The sequence below is a fragment of the Aptenodytes forsteri genome, unplaced genomic scaffold (assembly GCF_000699145.1).
Source record: "Aptenodytes forsteri isolate BGI_AS27 unplaced genomic scaffold, ASM69914v1 Scaffold65, whole genome shotgun sequence".
NCBI classification, from domain to species: Eukaryota; Metazoa; Chordata; class Aves; order Sphenisciformes; family Spheniscidae; genus Aptenodytes; species Aptenodytes forsteri.
In genome coordinates, this window is record NW_008795127.1 from 8,545,986 (window position 1) to 8,563,696 (window position 17,711).

The 17,711-nt window shown below is 38.4% G+C and overlaps 1 long non-coding RNA gene across 1 annotated transcript; it reads right to left on the reverse strand.

Annotated features, from left to right (window-relative positions):
- Positions 1-15,060: 15,060 nt before the first annotated feature.
- LOC103897406 lies at positions 15,061-17,422 on the reverse strand. The gene is made up of 4 exons (XR_657489.2): positions 17,197-17,422; positions 16,271-16,382; positions 15,760-15,843; positions 15,061-15,309 (listed from the first exon to the last, which is right to left on the reverse strand). It is a non-coding gene; the product is annotated as an uncharacterized LOC103897406 (long non-coding RNA).
- Between the last annotated feature and the right edge of the window lie 289 nt (positions 17,423-17,711).

Here is a 17,711-nt window from a genome sequence, read left to right on the forward strand (position 1 = left end):
AAAGTGCAATAGGTACATACTTTTAAAAATATGTATGGGTCTGTACTACAATGCTTATTTTCAGTGTTCTGTACCTTGAGCAGCAGGATTATGGATTCCCCTGTCTCACCAGGTGAAGAGGAGGGATGAAGGTGAGCAGCAGGAAGAAGGCCTGGCAGGGGCATGAAACATTTTTTGGAGGGGAGAGAATTTAACCCAATCTGCTACTCACCTTCCCTTCTCTGCTGGAGAAGGTGACAATGAAGGTGAAGTACCATGTTAGAAGGCCATGACTGGGGGAGACACCCCCACAGATAGCTCTGGGAAGGGGGAGGCACAGGGGCTTACTTGCCAGCTAAGGAGGAGCTGCACGAAGAACTGGTTTCATGTGAGGAGGCGCAGGAAGCCCGTTTCCTTACTGGGACAAACAACGGTTTAGAGTAGAATTAGACTAATTATCTCAGCAGCAGTTGCCAAACCCACTCCCTCTTCAAACTGGCGCTCAGTGTGATTTTTATCCAAGCAAACTGTATTCAGCACTACAACAAGAAGCTTTCAAGAGCCTCGATGGAACAGCACGTCCAGTGTGCTGAAACCATCATGCCAGCAACCAAACACACACTTCACACGCTTCCTGGGCACTACGGCCACCTAGCTGTTTGGGGCACTTTTGGGACAGAGCTTTTTCTAGTTGGCATATCAGAAGCAGAAATAGGTTTGGGGTTTCTTTCACTCACAGAGTAAGGCATTTTGTTGAATGGCAAGGTAGCAAGGTTTTGCAATGTGATAATTTATAGGACTGAAAGGTTTCTAGGTAAGTAAGACAAAGAAACCTCGACAACAGATTTATGGAATTTGATTACTCTAACAGCAAGAACTTCAGAACATACTTGTTTGGCCATTCTGATCTTGATTACGTTATTAATGTGAAGATGATTCAAGTATAAGTGAATTACTCTTGATTACGTTATTAATGTGAAGATGATTCAAGTATAAGTGAATTACTCTTTAACAGTTGAATAAGGTACTCCAGATGTACTGTGGGATATATTACTTTCCATATTTTTAATAAATATATACATTAGATTGCTTGGTTCATAAAAAGGCACATGAGTACAGGAAGATACATGTGGTGTTACTACCTCCTCTAGGGAGCACAGGGTCAAGAATTATCTACATATAAACAAGCAAGGTGAACACGGTGTATTGATCTTTGCTCTGTGGTAGAAGGGGTTTTGTTACTGTGCACTATCCTCACAGTAAAAAATCGAGAGATTACCAGCATAAACTGGTATTCATAGGATTCAGCAGCAACTCCTCTGTTAAGTCCAGTGCTGAGTTATAAAGTCAGTTGTCCTTTGTGGCTCCTGCATTAGATGAAGGATGGGAAGTTTTCCCTCCTCGTCATCCTAGTCTTCCTGTACCACCGGATAAGAAAGCTCACACTGTACTAGTTCTGGGAACAAAAGGAACGGTTCTTTTCTCTAGCGCTGACAACCTGATACCATTCACAAGCACTGCCAATTTAAATTAGGAACGTGGAAAAGGTACAAGAAGTTTAGGCAGCTTAACTGAATTGTTATGTTTATTGAAAAGGGCCTCTGGTACCCTGAATTTGTATGCAGCCGGCGGAGCTGCTAAGCCAGAATAATCGATCACCAGGAACACAAATGCGGACCAGACATGTTTCATTCAATTAAGCGTTCAGTAAGATTTTTGTCCTCCATCTGGGCATTCTAACAGCAAATGTACCCAGGTGTTATTTTTAAAATAGAACTGTAATTTGAATATTGCCAAGCCAATAAGATCGTTACCAGAAAGGTCACAAGCATCCTTAAATATAGTGCAAATTGACCTATTTTCTAGTAACAAAAGGCCTTGAGGGTATGATTTTTTGACACCTTATATTCAGTTATTTTTCTCTCTCAGTGTTTCGATATCAGCTGAAAATCATCTTAAGTGTTACAGTATGGTGGCGTTATGTTCCCTGCTCTCATGCTGGAACAAGAAGGAAAGCTCAGTGGTGTTCTTTCCATTTCCTTGCTAAATGTTGTATACGTAGAAAAGAACAAGTAAGAGGGTAGGCCAGTACAGTCTTGAATACCAGTGGTGAAAGATTATAGCCTACTGATTTCAAAACGTCTTTAAAAATTATTCTGAGAACAAAATGTACCTGTATGCTTTTCCCCAGTATGCTGAGAGATTAGATGAGTACAAAACAGTGCATGGGCTGCCTGCCTCCATAATAAAAGAATCACCAGGCTCTGCCATAAATCTGCAGTAATTCTAAAATGAGATTGATGTGGTTATTACTAGCAATTATTTAGCAAATGTCTCAACTATCAGGTTTTTTCAGTTACAAAATAAAGGCAAAGAGGAGAAAGCCACTAGTCTTTTCTCCACTCCCATCTTACCAACTCCACATATTTCTGTGCTGATTATTAACCCTCAGTTGTTTTTAACGGTGGGTTTGGATCCTACACGGCCTCATGGAGACCTTGGCGCAACCCTCTGGATAATTTTCTTCCCTTGTCCCCTTGCTTTGTGTAAGTTTGAGATTTTCAAAACTGAAAAAGTGAAGCCTAGGTTTCAAAAAGAAATTTTATAATAATTTAGAGTAATTTGGGTTTTTTTCCCCTTAGTTGATAATATAATGCAGTGTTTTTGCTTTTCAGCAGTATGCTCCAGCATTTTGCCACTTGCTCTGTTTTAGCTTGTTCTCCTTTCAAGCCATCCAGTAATTTTAAGTGTTGCAACTTGAACAAGGCAAGGTCTCTGCATTATACAAAATATCCTGGATTTGATACACTAGCATTTCCTTCACAAGACAAAAAGCCTTTTTGTTACAAAATTTATTAGGTTTCAAAAACCTATATATGACACTTCACTAGAATTGTATCATTTCTGGGACTTAGGGAAGCTTCTTTCATGTTGCTGTGAATCAGGGTAAACCTGCTATAAGCTATCACTTGGTAAGAAGCAGCTCTGTTACCATATGCAGAGAATCTAACAATTAAGATGCCCTGAATAAATGGGGCACAAGTACATCTTTAAACAAAATGACACTTTTGTCCTTGGGTAGCCAAGGTGTTTGGCTGTTGTACAGTGGGTACAATGAGGCAGTGGATTACACAAGAAGGAACTAATTTTCTCAATACAGTAAAATCTGTTATTTATAGAAGTATGATTATAAGGAGACATATTTGCTCCTATTGCTTTATACACAATTCCAGCTATTTAAAACAGTTGCAGAAGATCAAAATTGTTGTTATTATTATAAAATCATTAACGCTATATAGCCTGCACTGCTGCTGGATGCCCAACTTTATAGAGAACCAGGTCCCTTAGGATATATCCAGGCTCCATGGCACAAACTCCCCCACAAAATTAGGTCTAAGCAGATTAACTTGCATACTGCAAGAAGTCTAAATGCAATTTTATGGTGTTCCCTATAGGCTTATTTAACATGTTCCTCTCTGCTACTAGAACAAGGACTGATTCTATATAAATTACAGTAGACTTTTTTACACTGCACTGATCACATCCCTTTAGGCTCATTTGTAGATTTGCAGCTCCAGGAGAGAACAGCAAATGGACTCCTGAGTGAGGGAACTGTATCCTTCTCCAGCCCTACAAATGTCTGAGAGCATACTTTCACAGGTAGGCACACCATAATGAGGCCCCATCCATTTCCATTACCTTCCTCCTCGCTCCCTAACTCTTTCCTGAAGACATAATGCCCCGCAGAAGCTGAGCCTGCTGGGACCTACATTCTTGACGAGTCCTCTGTCTTCGTTCTGATTAATCTTGGGTAACCATCCATCCCTGGTGCAGATCGTTTCTGTATGCATGTTTACATAAGCAGATCTGCTCCAAACAGCTTGGAATCAAAAGCAGCAAGCAAATGTGGTAGAACCCCCAGCACTGTGTTCAGCAGAGCTATAGCTGAACAAGGAGCAATGAGCCACAGTCTGTGATCTCAGCTGGTTCTGTTTCTAGTTAGACAAGGACCGAAACCATGCAGTCAGTAAAACCAACTGCATTTGAAAACTCAAAGATGTTCTTGCCGAATTTGAGCACTGCTTTTCTAACAAGCAGAGGTGATATTACCCGTGGTTTTTTCAGCTGAATTAACAGCTGAATGAACAATTGTTCACCTAAATGAACAATTCCTTTTCTGGACAAGCTGCCTGCATACAACTTATTGGGGGAAAAATTATCCAAGGTTAAAAAGATAAGTGAGTTTTAAAGCAACATTGCTGAGTTGTTATGTAATATACTTAATCATATGGCTTGTGTTTTAGACATCTTTTTAGTAGATTATGATTGTGAACAAAGTATATTTCAGACTCCTAAACGATCCATCTACAGACACTAATGATGACTTGTACTGAATACCCCACCTTTTGCTAAATTATAGACCAGAAATGTGAGAGGTGTGTGAAATGCTTCGGGTTTTGATATATAAACTATCAAACAGGGAGAAAGACTAGTTTAGCTTTGATATGGACTAGACATACTGAGTTTTACAAAACGTCTACATTTTGTTATCTATTTTGTTCTGTTCTTGACAATTTTTTATTGACTCTGGATAAGTTTTGATCACCAACTAATTCCCATGTTGACTTTAGTTTTGTAATTCATCATACATCAATACTTTGTTGGTGGAACAGACTACTGAGCTTACGTTGTCACAAACAATATTTGACATCTCTCTAGCATGCGGCTTTGATTTTTTTACCCTCAGGTAATGTTTTTAGGGGACTGAAGAAATGGACTTCCCACAATAGGTAGCATTCGGTTTGAGGTGGTTACTATTTCAAACCAGAGCAACCAAACCCAGCTCTCAAGGTTCCTGAACAATGTGTGAAACACAAACCACTGCATCTTCACTTTCTGCTTTCATTCTTCACCATTCACACAACCATATCTACACTTTTCTTCAGTCCATGCCAAAAAATGTAAATGAAATTTGCGGTAGCTTTCCAGTTTCAAAATAAAATTGGAATTACAACACCCCTGTATGTGATGGCTATTTTCCTTCTCTTTTTCAGTCATCTCACGGTGCTCCCTCAAGCTATCATTTTGTAAGCAGATTTGTTTCATTATTTTAACTCTATGTTCTATCTGCTTTTTAATTACAATTAAGTACATATTGTTTAAATAGGATTTTCTTTTACCCCAGTGATGCTACCACAATGACACTAAAGCATGCATACAAAAATCAGACTGACCTTGTATTCTAGATCAAGTCTTCCATACCATTCTCTGTATGAAACTCATCTTTTCCTAAAGCTCTTTACCTCGATGATTGCTTTGATTTACAGGTTTGCCCTGTAGTGTGTTACATACTATGAGTATGAACTGTAACTCTACTCTGTGACTCTATCTCTAGAGCTGTATTTTAGGAAATAAAATTCAAGCAGGGAGTTAAGTATTACATAGGGCTAGCTCAGGTTCTTAAAGGAACTGCGTCGTGAGTAACAAAACCAATTTCCTCAAACCAAGCTCCTGCCTACTAAAATAGTTCATACTTGCAAGTCTGCTTATATTGTGCAATGCCTCTATTTGATGATACACAGGGCACGACCGATGGCTTCTTGAAAGACAGTCTACAACTACATCCGTGTGTGTTATATTTCATTTGGTGCCTACAGGACAAAAAAATTAATTTTTCCTCTTGGCTTTGTGATATAAGTATGGAATTACATTATCAACAGTTTCAGTGTGACCAATGCAAATTACTTGGCTGAACCCAACACGCCCTGCCACCTGAAGAGATTAAGGAATACCAGTGATTTTGCTTTTAGTAACCAGCAGTGGGATTTTCAAACTATTCAGCACTGGCCAAATTTTGCTCTATTGACATCAACAGTAAAACTCTAATTTCAGAAAGACTGGAAAGAATCCAGTTCTGAATACTTCTGAAAAACCCTACCCTAAAACCCCTTATTTTAAATTACTTCAAAACATGCAATTTATAGAATCTAGCATGAGAAATTCTGCCAGAGTGGTTCTGAAAGGCAGCTGGGACTATAAGCAAACAGATGATCCATATGATATCCTTACTTGGAGCTTTGAAATCTGACAACTGAAAATAATTTACTTGGAAGGAAAAACAATTCCTCTCCACCCCCTTCTCAATACATGAAATATTCACCTCTAATTTATTTTTCCACAAGAAAATGGCAACAACATTTTGCACTACTGAATTTTATGCAAGACCCTCTCAAGCAGTCCAACTTGTACTCAAATCTCAAGGCAATAAAAACATAGACTATGTAAAAGTCTAACAATAAATACTTAAATCACAGTCTATAACTACTTTAAAGATTCTGATTACAAATTGCAAGGGACTTTCTCCCTGTCATCACACAAACATACACAAAATATTGGGAAGATATTAAATAACCTTCTTAAGGCAGACTCAGTAATAATACAATTACTCTGAATAAAAACAAAAAGTGGTGAAACAGTAATAATTCACAATTAAACTGCAGAAGCCACAACGGAAGGACAGATCACTTACATGGAAGAGCAGAGATTATTATTCTCAAAACGAAAACCAAAGGTAATACATGAGAAACTCTATGAGTCAAGCTAAAACCTTGTGACATCCTGCTGAACAAGATCAAAGATGAGTTCAGGTTAACAGCATGAGGATTAGTGAGAAATGGTATAAATAACCCAACTTTATATAATCCCAAACCTTCAGACTGTGCCAGGGCACCTGGTAGCACAGCACAGAGCAGGAATGGTGAGGTGAGCTACTGAGATAAGAAAGAGGCGAGACTGAGGACAGGACCTCAAATCATTTTAGACATTAGGTTATGAATAGCAACCTCAGAAAGATAACCAAAGTTTACAGAGAGGAGTGGGGGGCCTGACTCTCTGCTGAAGTAAACAAGCACAGTCTCATTGAATTTTGGTGAAACTGTCCTGAAGACCTGCCCTACATTTGTGCTACCATGCTCATCATCCACCATACTGATTTACAGGTCCTAGTGACCTCCAACTAAGTTTGCATACCTCATTTCTGGAAGTTTTAAAGCTACCTAGATTTGAGCAGCCTTTTCAAATTCTAATTGATAGGTCTCAAGCCAGAGAGAGCCGAGAGAGCAGCTCTTCTATCACACTACACTTTACAAGGAATGATATCTCTACTTAATAAAAAATGTAACAATTTTCTAAAAAAAAAAAACTTCAACAATAGTAGTACTCGATCTGTATTTTCTTCCACATAAATCAAGTTCTGTCCAAGGGTTACGTGGGAGCTGTTACTGACTACATAACAAATGCTGTATCTGCTTACAGTTCCTGAAATGACAGCAGCACTGTAACTCATAGCATTGTGAAGCAGTTTGAGATACATAGGATATTTAAGAGGGTATATAACATATTCATTATTTTTCTTCACTTTTTTATTTCATACCCAAACCCTATATCCAAATATGGAGAGAGAGCACTCATCCAATAGCTGAAGCTGCATTCAGTTAATAGCCATATTTCTAGTCAAAAAGGAAAACCATCAGCCCCTCTCTAATGGCATACATACAGATACTCAAATTCTCAGTGTTTTACGACGAATTCTTGGCACACTTTCTTTTTCCTAGAAATTTCCAAAGAAAGTGAGCAAACAGTTCAAGGGAAAGTTTATAAAAATTATGGACTACACAGTATCTTGTGCTTAAGCCAGGTGGTGCTAACTTCATTACGGAATTATGACAATGGCAGTAATTTTTCTCCTCCTGCTCACCTCTAAAATATGCTGCCTGTAGGCATGTGAGAAATTTTAAAATTTAAAAAAAAATTATTTTTCTATCAGCTTAATGCCGTCTGAAATTGTAAGTATTAATCGGTTACACAGATAGCTACAAGGCAGAGCTAATATTTTTCCATATCTTAAACTTGTCTGTTTTGTTTAGCCTGTCTAATTTTGTAATTCTTTCAAATCACACACAAATATCCCACAGCATTTATTAAAAGCAGTTGCTTCTCCATATTGTCAGTTTAAAATGTTTTTTTTGTTTAGCATTTCTGAGAAACAGTAGCAACAAAACTCGAATACTATAATATATCTATTGAGTATTCATAAATTGGTTGAAGGGAGGAAGTCCCATGAGGAGCGAAAATCATGGCTACTGCAGAGGAGGATTGCAGCCTGAGGAGCCTGGGAAGAACGTGGCAATCTAAGGAACTTGGTGCAGAGCTTAATAGGACCAACCTAGAGAAGTACCTTGAGATCTTCCTTCTGCTTTGACTCACAGTAAATTGACACACTGCAAAGTCTTGTATCCAGTCAGGTGAGAACAGATGAAATACTTACTGTGAACCAAAACAGAGACAGCAATAAAACATAAGCTTGGAAGAAAAACCAGAGGTATGGCACCCCAGTAGCAGTAAAAAAAAGTCACCCTGTTACTTACTTGTACAATTAGTTTCCTTTAACTAACACATGGTAAAACAATGCTGGAGAGGAGTCACAGCAGATGGAACCATCATTTCTCAGCTCAGACCAAGAGCACAGATGGGACCTAGCTCAGGTGAGTGAGACTTCTCAGCCTTAACACGATACAGGTGGGAATCAGACCACATTGCTATTACATCTGCAACACTACAAGGGAAAAATGACCTACAGTTAAGGTACCCAAATCTGGGGTGCTCTCCCTACGATAAAATATGAAAATACTGACCTGGCAGCATCTTTTTGCATGAGGCCAAAAATGATTCATGCCCTGCCATCAATGACACACAAATGAGCAGTGGACAACTGAAAGGATTGCAGCTGGCAAGCAGTTCCAATAAACATACTCATTATGCAGTATAAGCAGCAGCAATATCTTGAATCTGGGAGGGACTTAATGTCATCTTACAGTTCTTGGGGTTTCTTTTTAATAATTTTCACATTACTGTTACCATAAAAGCACATCATAGAGTTGAAACATTTTTATGGCACATATATGAGTTCTAATATATCTTTTTTCTCTTTCCAGCTTTTCTTGATAGCAGGAGTGTGTCTAGATGAAAATCCCAGATTTCAGGTAGAACGGCAGAAGAGATTTTTTTGTTTTCTTATTTTCTACTTATTTCTTTTTATCTTTTTTTTTTCTTTTATACCACACAACAGAGGACAGAGAGGCCATAACTTATCTGCAAATTGAAGCAGCAGCAGCAAGGTCTAAAACAGAAGTTTTGAGGCAACCCATGGGTATCTGGAAAAAAAAATCATGGTATGTCACAGCATACCAGCAACTCTAAAAAGCTTGTGCCATACTGGACGTGAAATCAGTATCTTGAGTCTGGGCATGTGTGAGAGAACACATTATTTCTGGAAACAGACTGCATCCTTCTGTGTGCTTTACTTGGCTTAATTCCCTTCTGGTTACTTTACCAATAAAGTATGTTATACGTGTTTTATGTTTACACTTTGGCGGAAAAAAAAAAAAAAAAAAAAATGAAGTGATGAGCCTAATAGGATCCATTACTAAAATCCTGAGAACATTACAGTTAGCAATCATTTCAAGTAGCTTTCAGAGAATTTTTTCTATAGAGCTGCTATTTGTTTTCTTTCACTTTCCAAACTGCATGAGATGATTTTCTATTTTTAAGGCACAATCATGATATAGCCAAACAGAAGCTGGGATTTCATCTTCCTACACCATCTGTAATAAGACTCAATGGCAGGAGCACTAATAAAACCTAAACTGAATTCCTTTATACAAATTACCTTCACATAATCCCTCCACTTTTCAAGAGAAAGTCTGAAAACACTCTGAATCACAGGCCACATACCACCTCTGCTTTGGTGTGCAATATACCACTGAGAAGGAAATAAAAGGACCTCGCCTGCTACCACATTAGACAAACTATGGATCTGCACGACCTATTGTCTCCAAACCCAGGCAGTACTAAAAGCAGGAACTCCCAGCATTTTTTCATCCCCTGGTTTTGTGCACACTACTCTTCCTAGGACTCTGCCTATTTCCAATTACTCCTGCTCATGATTTTAATAAAGTATATTTAAGTTAAAATACGTTTATTAGAATGTGTTGTGAATTAAATTAACATTGTATCTTACAGTAAACACATACAATACAATCTGAAGATGTGAAGTCATTGTTGTCAGCTTCTATATTTTTTTTCACCTGAAGAGTATGAATGTTTTCAGTATTATAGTGTTCAGTATTTATGCATTGAGTCAAAGCTGCAGAACTTAAATATCAAAGCATGTGAGGAAATCTCTGATCTTTACATCAAAGTCCACTGAACAGAAAAGGCCCTCTTTGCAGCAATGAATGTCAGTGAAGGTCACGCAGCTTTCACCTTTATTTAGATAAGCAAAAGTATCGACGTGTGGAAAAATCCAGTGTGAGTTGCATCTGAGGCCAAATGTAGAAAGTTTTAAGAAAATGTGTTCTATATAGATCTGGTACCTAATGACCATAAAAAGAGGATTTTTCCATCTCAAACTGTTTTGTAAGAAATGTCTGCCTGCATTGATCCAAACCAGAATATATGGGATGCCCACTCATTGTTTCTTAGGTACAAGTACATTCGGTCTATATTCTCTACTGCTAGTTTGCTCTTTGCATGAACTCAAGAATCTTGAATATGACTAACATTATGGGAAGGCATGAGCAAAAATAAGGATGATGCAGGCAACTAACCATCAACTCAAAAGAATAGCTAGGACAACAAGTAGCCATTATTACTTGAGTATCACCTCCAAGCTTCCCACTGAGGATCAATAAGTATGATTTATTAAGGTAAGGCCACAGAGTATGATAGTATGATTTATATGAGGAAGTATGATTTATTAAGGTAAGGCCACAGAGTCATAAACATAACTCTAACATGAATTAATACCTGCACCCAAACTTTAGATTCTTAAAAACAAAGCAGTACAAACCCTGGAGATCACAAATCTGTGTTACTAAGTAGAAGTCATCACACAAATTCTGATATTGCCAAGCTCCTCAGAACTAAAACCCTTCGGGAGTACCAGACTTTCAAGATGGTTCCCCAGCAACTGTTCCAAATCCAAAAAAAGGGAAGCATAAGCATTTCATGTCTTGCCAGACCATGGCACAGAACACAAAATGTTGTTGCATGTAGCCCTGCGCACCAAAAACAGTCCAGGGCTTAGCACAGGTTACTCCCGAAGTACGTTTCATTCTTCAGCTTTATCATCTGCATTTCCTTTGATCATTGAGCCTCAAGAGTTGTAACAACTTACTAAAAGGAAGGGAAGTAGGAAATATCATGCTTTTCAACCGTCTGCTAGAACATGGAATAAATACATAGATATGAAAATATTCCCCCTTCTGTGTGACAGTCTTCAGTCTTGCTGAACAAATTTAAAGTTCTTGCAGATTTAGTCAATGAAAAGCCAAAGCAGCATTCCCAAGTTTGCAATCAATAGCCAGAATAAACAGAAATGTAGATTAAAAGCTATATTATAGTTTTCCTCCATCTTTATTTCCCCCAAAACTCTCATGTAATCCCTGTTGTATGAACCATATGTACGAAAAATTTATAAAATGGCAGAATTTGACTTAATGTCATTTAGCCTGTAACAAGACGAGTTAATACAAATCTGTGATGGTGTAAGCCAACTAGTTAGCCCTTGACTATTCTCCAGCAAACATGGCTACTTTTCTTCCATTAGTCTTCACTTTTCCAATGAGTAATAAAAGGGAAAACTGCAATGTTATAACTTCATTTAGAGGACAGCATTTATACAAACCAGCTCTCTCTTCGTGAACTGCACAGCCCCAAGTATACAGTGCCACAGGGTGGTGGTCAGGGTGAATGAGCTAATTTACAATTAAGTTGTCAGGTTTAGACTTACTTTGTATTCCTAGACTAACAGTAATCCCTTTGTTTTGCTTCAATATTTTAACATGTTATATCACAAAATTAGGTGAATGATGCCTGAACGGACGTATTTATATTCCAAAAAGCCTGATGATGGAATAGGAACAAGTCAAAGTTAATTGGTAAGAAACTTCTTATTATCACTACTCATGAGAAGTCATTGAATAGAGTATCTCAAGTGACTTATCTTTCCAACCAGTGTTTCTTCAAAATGAGCCTTCAGCATAGAATAATGGCCCCAACTGAGTGATAACAAATAGCCAAACATAAAAAGTCATAAGCCTTATAAACACATGAAATAATTTGATACTTCTTTAGTTTAAAATACAAACTCTACTTTGATTTTGTATTAAACCAGTTCTACTGAAAAAGCTCTTCCCATTTTTAAAGAATAGTGCCTTAAGATTGCCTACTTACCTGAAGAACAAGGTAGGTGAAACATTAAGTATTCACCATAGAGTCTCAAGTACCCTTTTTTTCATTCTTGTTCTCTCTCCAGATGTACTAAAACCATATACTGAATCCATTTATGCTGTGTGAAACCAGAATAGTAGATCCTGTTTAGAATGGATTCCCTCTCTCTTCATCAGCCTTTCTGACCAGATGTTTCAGAAGGATGGAACAGCAAAGGCTGAACTTTACATGCAACATCATCACTTAGTGGCACGCAGGTATTTCATTAATAGCTACAGCAAATTAGGACTTTGCTAACACTGCAATTTTACTGGGGAACTTGTATAACATACTGCCCACATACAGTATAAGTGCATAAGCCACTAATGTGAAAAAGTTATCTTCTGCAACAGAAAGACTGATAGGAAACAAAACTTCAGCTGTCAGCAATGGAAAGAAGTACATCCTAAAACATTTTTATATTGAACTTCTTGAAACTTAAGGCAAATTTCTCCTGTTAAGAAAGGAAAAAAAGGAGGAAAGCAACGAGCAATGAAACTACTTGAAAGGACCAGTTAAAAAGGGTGCAGTATAGCTAACCAGATAAAATGGTGCTTAAAAGACAAGTTTTAATCAGTCTCATAGGCAAATCAAAACACACGAAAATGATAGCACTTTTAAACTGTGAATGTGCTCCACAGTGAAGCTTTCCATATCTTTCCATAACTGCAAGTCACACCAAAACAAAGAAAAGTAAAACTGAATAACCCAGTTTAAAACTGCACCATACTGAAGCAGCAGAAATGCTTAAGGAGCAATATGATAAAAGAATATTAAAATCTCTTCAAATTGATCAGAAGCAGGCAGTCTGCAAAAGAGTTTGCAAGCCCAAGAAATGAACAAGTATGAAAGGAGCCTTTGAGAATTTGAAGGCTACATCACAAAAGCCAAATGAATGATTTGTCTGTGATAGAGACTACTTTCCCAAAGTTTTTAAAAGCTAGGGTTGAATGAACAAGGACCTGCCTGAAACATTTTAGAACAAATTTGTGGATCAGGACCAAGTCATTAGGATTTAATGGCACTTTTTAATCACCAACTGCACAGCATGAAGTTGAATGTAATGCTTCAAAAAAACTAAACAAGTCTCTGAAGGAGTCAGCACCTAAGCACAGAGGATGACTCAAAGGAACATGCTGTATTTTCAAAATCTTCAGATAGGTCCTCCAAGGGCATGACAGCTACCATGAAATAGAAGGGACCTTTAGTGTACTCCCGGGCCATTGATTCAGAAAGGAGAGGAACAAATAGCTAGTTTTCATAAGTGAAAAGATTTCAAAGCTCTCTTTTCAGCATCAATTGATGTGAAAAAAGCAAAATACTCAAAGCTAACCATGACTGCAGACTCCAAAAGATCTTGATTCTGACAAGATCCTCATCGACAGAACAACAGATGGAATTTAATGCCATTTATTGCACAACTAATGAATCTGGGATGGAAAACTCCAACCCTAATTCTAAGATAGCTTCTACTCTCTTCATTAAGTTCTAGAAGTATAGAAAGCTCACTGAAAACATCAGCCCAAGCTATCAAATGGAAACAAGCTTACTAGTTAAGGAAAACAGGAGACAGCATTTAGAAATTGTCTATGCTGAATACCATCAACTAGCGTTGAACCTAAGAGAAGCAAGATTAAGAAAACCTGTACAGGGCAGCATGGATCAGATATGAAACCACACTCACATAAGGCAAGGCTGAACAGACTAAAACTTAATCCTTGAGCATGACTGCAGAGGACAGAGGTCTACAACTGAGAAGGCTTGTAGGAAAATGATTCATTGTTTCTCTAACAGGAACTAGCAGTTGTCAGACAGGTTTAATATAAAGAAAAAGTACTTTTGTATGCCCTTCAAATTTCATTTTAGCTTTATTAAAACACAAGTCCAGAGGAAAAGAAACACTTCAGTAGGCCTAGCAGGCTACAAATATAATAGATCACTATTCACCCCATTTAGCAGATGTTTAAGCAAAGATAACCAGAAACACTTCCTGGCTAGATGGAGGTTAAATCTGACCAAGTATATAAAAGACAAAGTTTAGTCCTAAATCCACACAAACTCACTTTCCCATGTAGGCTGTGGGGACTGCCTGGCAGTTACTTCACACTGTATTTTATATTCTTGTTTGTGCATTCCAAGGAAGCATTGGCTAGTATAGTAATAGGATGCATATAAGTCACTCCATGTTAAGACCTACTACTGAGGAATAAATTTGATATTTACTTAGACATAAGCAACTGAAAAGCACATACAAGCTTTCAATCACTCAACAATATTGATCTTGCTCTTCAAGGATCTTCACACTGGTTGTTTTTTGGTTTTTTTTTTTTTTTTTTTTTTTTTACATGGAATACTGCAACATTTTCCTTTTTGTTTGAAATAGGCAGGTAATGGGATTCTTGCTAAGTAATAGTACTTGTTCTTTAAAGTTTGAGACAATATTTTGACTAGTTGGAGAACGTGAAAATAACATACAGCCTAATGAACTTAGAAGTTGGCCAGCTGGTCTTAAAGTTCTTCTGCATTCTAAAAAATTCAGAAAACCATGACCAGACATTCAGAATAAAAGATGAAGATTAAGAGGGACATTTTCAATGGATTTGCAAGTTCAAGATCAAATTTGCACATGGCAACAGAATGTTTCCGCATGACAATATAAAAGTATTCACATCCATGAGACAAAGCCTTCATGCAGGAAGTACCTAGATGAGAAAACTTGAGAACACACAAACTTCTGGTAGCATTCTCACATTTTATTTCAATTAATCTACACAGACATAGAAATAAATCACAGCAGTTTTTAAGAAATTTCAGTTTCAACAATGAGGTTCCTGTTTAAACACGATCATTGAAGATGTGGTTTTAGCCATTGCTTCTCTCAATTTCACTTTCAAGATAATATATTACAGTATTATGGAGTCATCTAGTATGAATCAGCCACTCAAATCATAAGCTGATGTTTAAATCAGTTCCAACCCTTTGTACATGCTGGTTTTCTCCCTGTAAAAAGTTTTATTTAATTTGCAGTCAGCATCGCACACACAAGAGTGGTAACTGGCCTAAGGTTGAGCTGTATGAACATGCTGCATGACACTAACCCGTAAGTCAGAGCCATTTCTCAATACAAATTTCTTCATTTGTACAGGACAGGATTTTTCCTTTCCCACATCATTAGCATGGATTCCATTCCAGAGGACCAGCCAGATTAAAGTAAATGGATCCAATAACTATTGTGACCATAAGCTTTCCTCAGATTTTTTCCAATTTAGATTGGCTAAATCTATATAAAGTTCTAACAATTTCCACACAGGTTTCCACCAGTCCAAACTAATTTTGGTTTTGTTTTTCTTTTTTTCTTTTTAGTTTTTAGGTAAGGAATAATTTAAACAGCTTTGGATTGTGTTCTATATCTAACCACTAACATCTGATAATCCTTTTTACACTACGTACCTGGAGACCAATCAATTTACAAGGAACTCTTTTCACTCAAGATATTTCACACAGGTTCATGAAGCATCAACACACTTGAGAAACCTGGAAAATAAGATTTACATGAAACTGACATCAAGACTCAGATAACATGATAATCAGATGACAGTTCAAAACCTACCTACAAGCTATTTTGAACACAATAGAGTTGATTTGGTAACTTCCCAAAGTTCAGTGGTTTCATGAATGTGTTCCTCTCAGCATGCTCCAAAGAAGAGTTTCAACCTCACCTCTGGGTTTGAGAGAGAACTTATATACCCCTCTGTGTTGGCCACTTAAGACACTGCCAGGCTTAAGAGGGCAAAGCATAAAAGGGGAGTAGGCTATAGCACCAATTTTGTCTTTTTAACTAAAATGATCTGAACTTACCATTTACTCAAAAGAGGTATTACAATTTACTTGAAATTTGTGAATTATAAAAAAGTAAGATTTAAAACGATCTGCAATTGTCATTACGCTAGAGCACACTTACCTTCTAGCAGAAGGTATTATTTGTTCCTAAGAAGTCCTGAGCATTGCTTCTAATTTAGGTGTGATCATCCATGTCTAGAATATTTCAAACATGAAATTGCTAAGTGGGACCCCTAAAGAGCACAAAAAAAGGCAAAAATTATTAAATTATAATATAATTTATATTACATCTAATTACAAACCTTCTTAAAGCCACATTCTACAAAGTTGCAGGAATCATTAACATAAAGATCCTTATCAAATCAAGACCTAGAACAAAAGGTAGTAAATGGTTCAATCTGTTAAAGATTCTTTTCTGACCAGCCCATTCAAACCACATAGAATATCTTTTTAACATCTTTTAAAATATACTGATAATCAGAAACAATGGAAAGTTTATTAAGCCTAAATTGCTTTTAGTGTTGACACTACCCTGACATAAACTGTAAATTTTTAGATTTAAGAGACTGATCTTTACCAGCCAATTCATTGCTACCTTGTGCCTACTTACATGTACCTCGTAACAAGTTGTACAGCACTCAACCAAGAGAGACAAAGGTCACTGTTAGAGGCATACTAGAAGACTGGGCCGAAAGCCTATGCAATCAGTGACTTTTCCTTGTTTGAAAAGTTAAGTCCGTTTGAACTTAAGTCCCTACAGCATTCAGCACCCTAAACACTGCAGGTTATAACTGTAGTTTTCTTGATGCAGCCTATAAAAAAAGAAACCACTACACTGAATCAGATTTAAGGTCTGTACACCCTTCTGCTGAAGGGTACAAACGTACAAAAAGACTTCTTTGTCTCACGGTGGTACAGGCCAGTACCCTCAGATGTTTGTCTTTAAGTGGTAGTCTCAGGATTCAAAGCCCTCCGTTTCTGAAGCCCAAAGCCTTATCTAACCAGCCCTAGGCTGAGGCATGCGATGAAGTCGGTGTGCCCCCTTACCTATAGGCGTTCAAAGGCACGACTCCCGATCTCCAGCACTTCCCACTGGCAAGGCCTACTGTGCTTTGCCTCCTGCCCACGCCGGGAGCAGCCGAGCGCGGCAGGCCCACCGACAAAGCCTTCGGGGGCATTTGAAGGCCTTGCCGGTACCTTGGGACGCTTCCTGCCGCCTTCTTCCCTGCCGGGCGGCCGCCATGGGGAGCGCGCGGCCCACGCCGCACGCTGCGGAGGGAAGAGAGAAGTCAGCCCGGAGCAGCGAGGGGGCCGGGGAGGGAGAAGGGACGGGGGGCGCATGTGCCTCACGACAGGATGCAGGGCGGAGGGGAACGGCTCCGCACTGGGTTTCTGTGAGGGAAAGGTGCTCTATCCCCCTGTGTTGACTCCCCGGAGCACTGCCAGGCTCCGAGAGGGCAAGATGTGAAGGGAAGACCCGAGCAGGTCCCATCCCCCCACCCCGCCCGTTAGGAGCCCAGGGCTCCTTGTGGCAGCGGCTGCAGCGGCCTTACCGCGAGAGA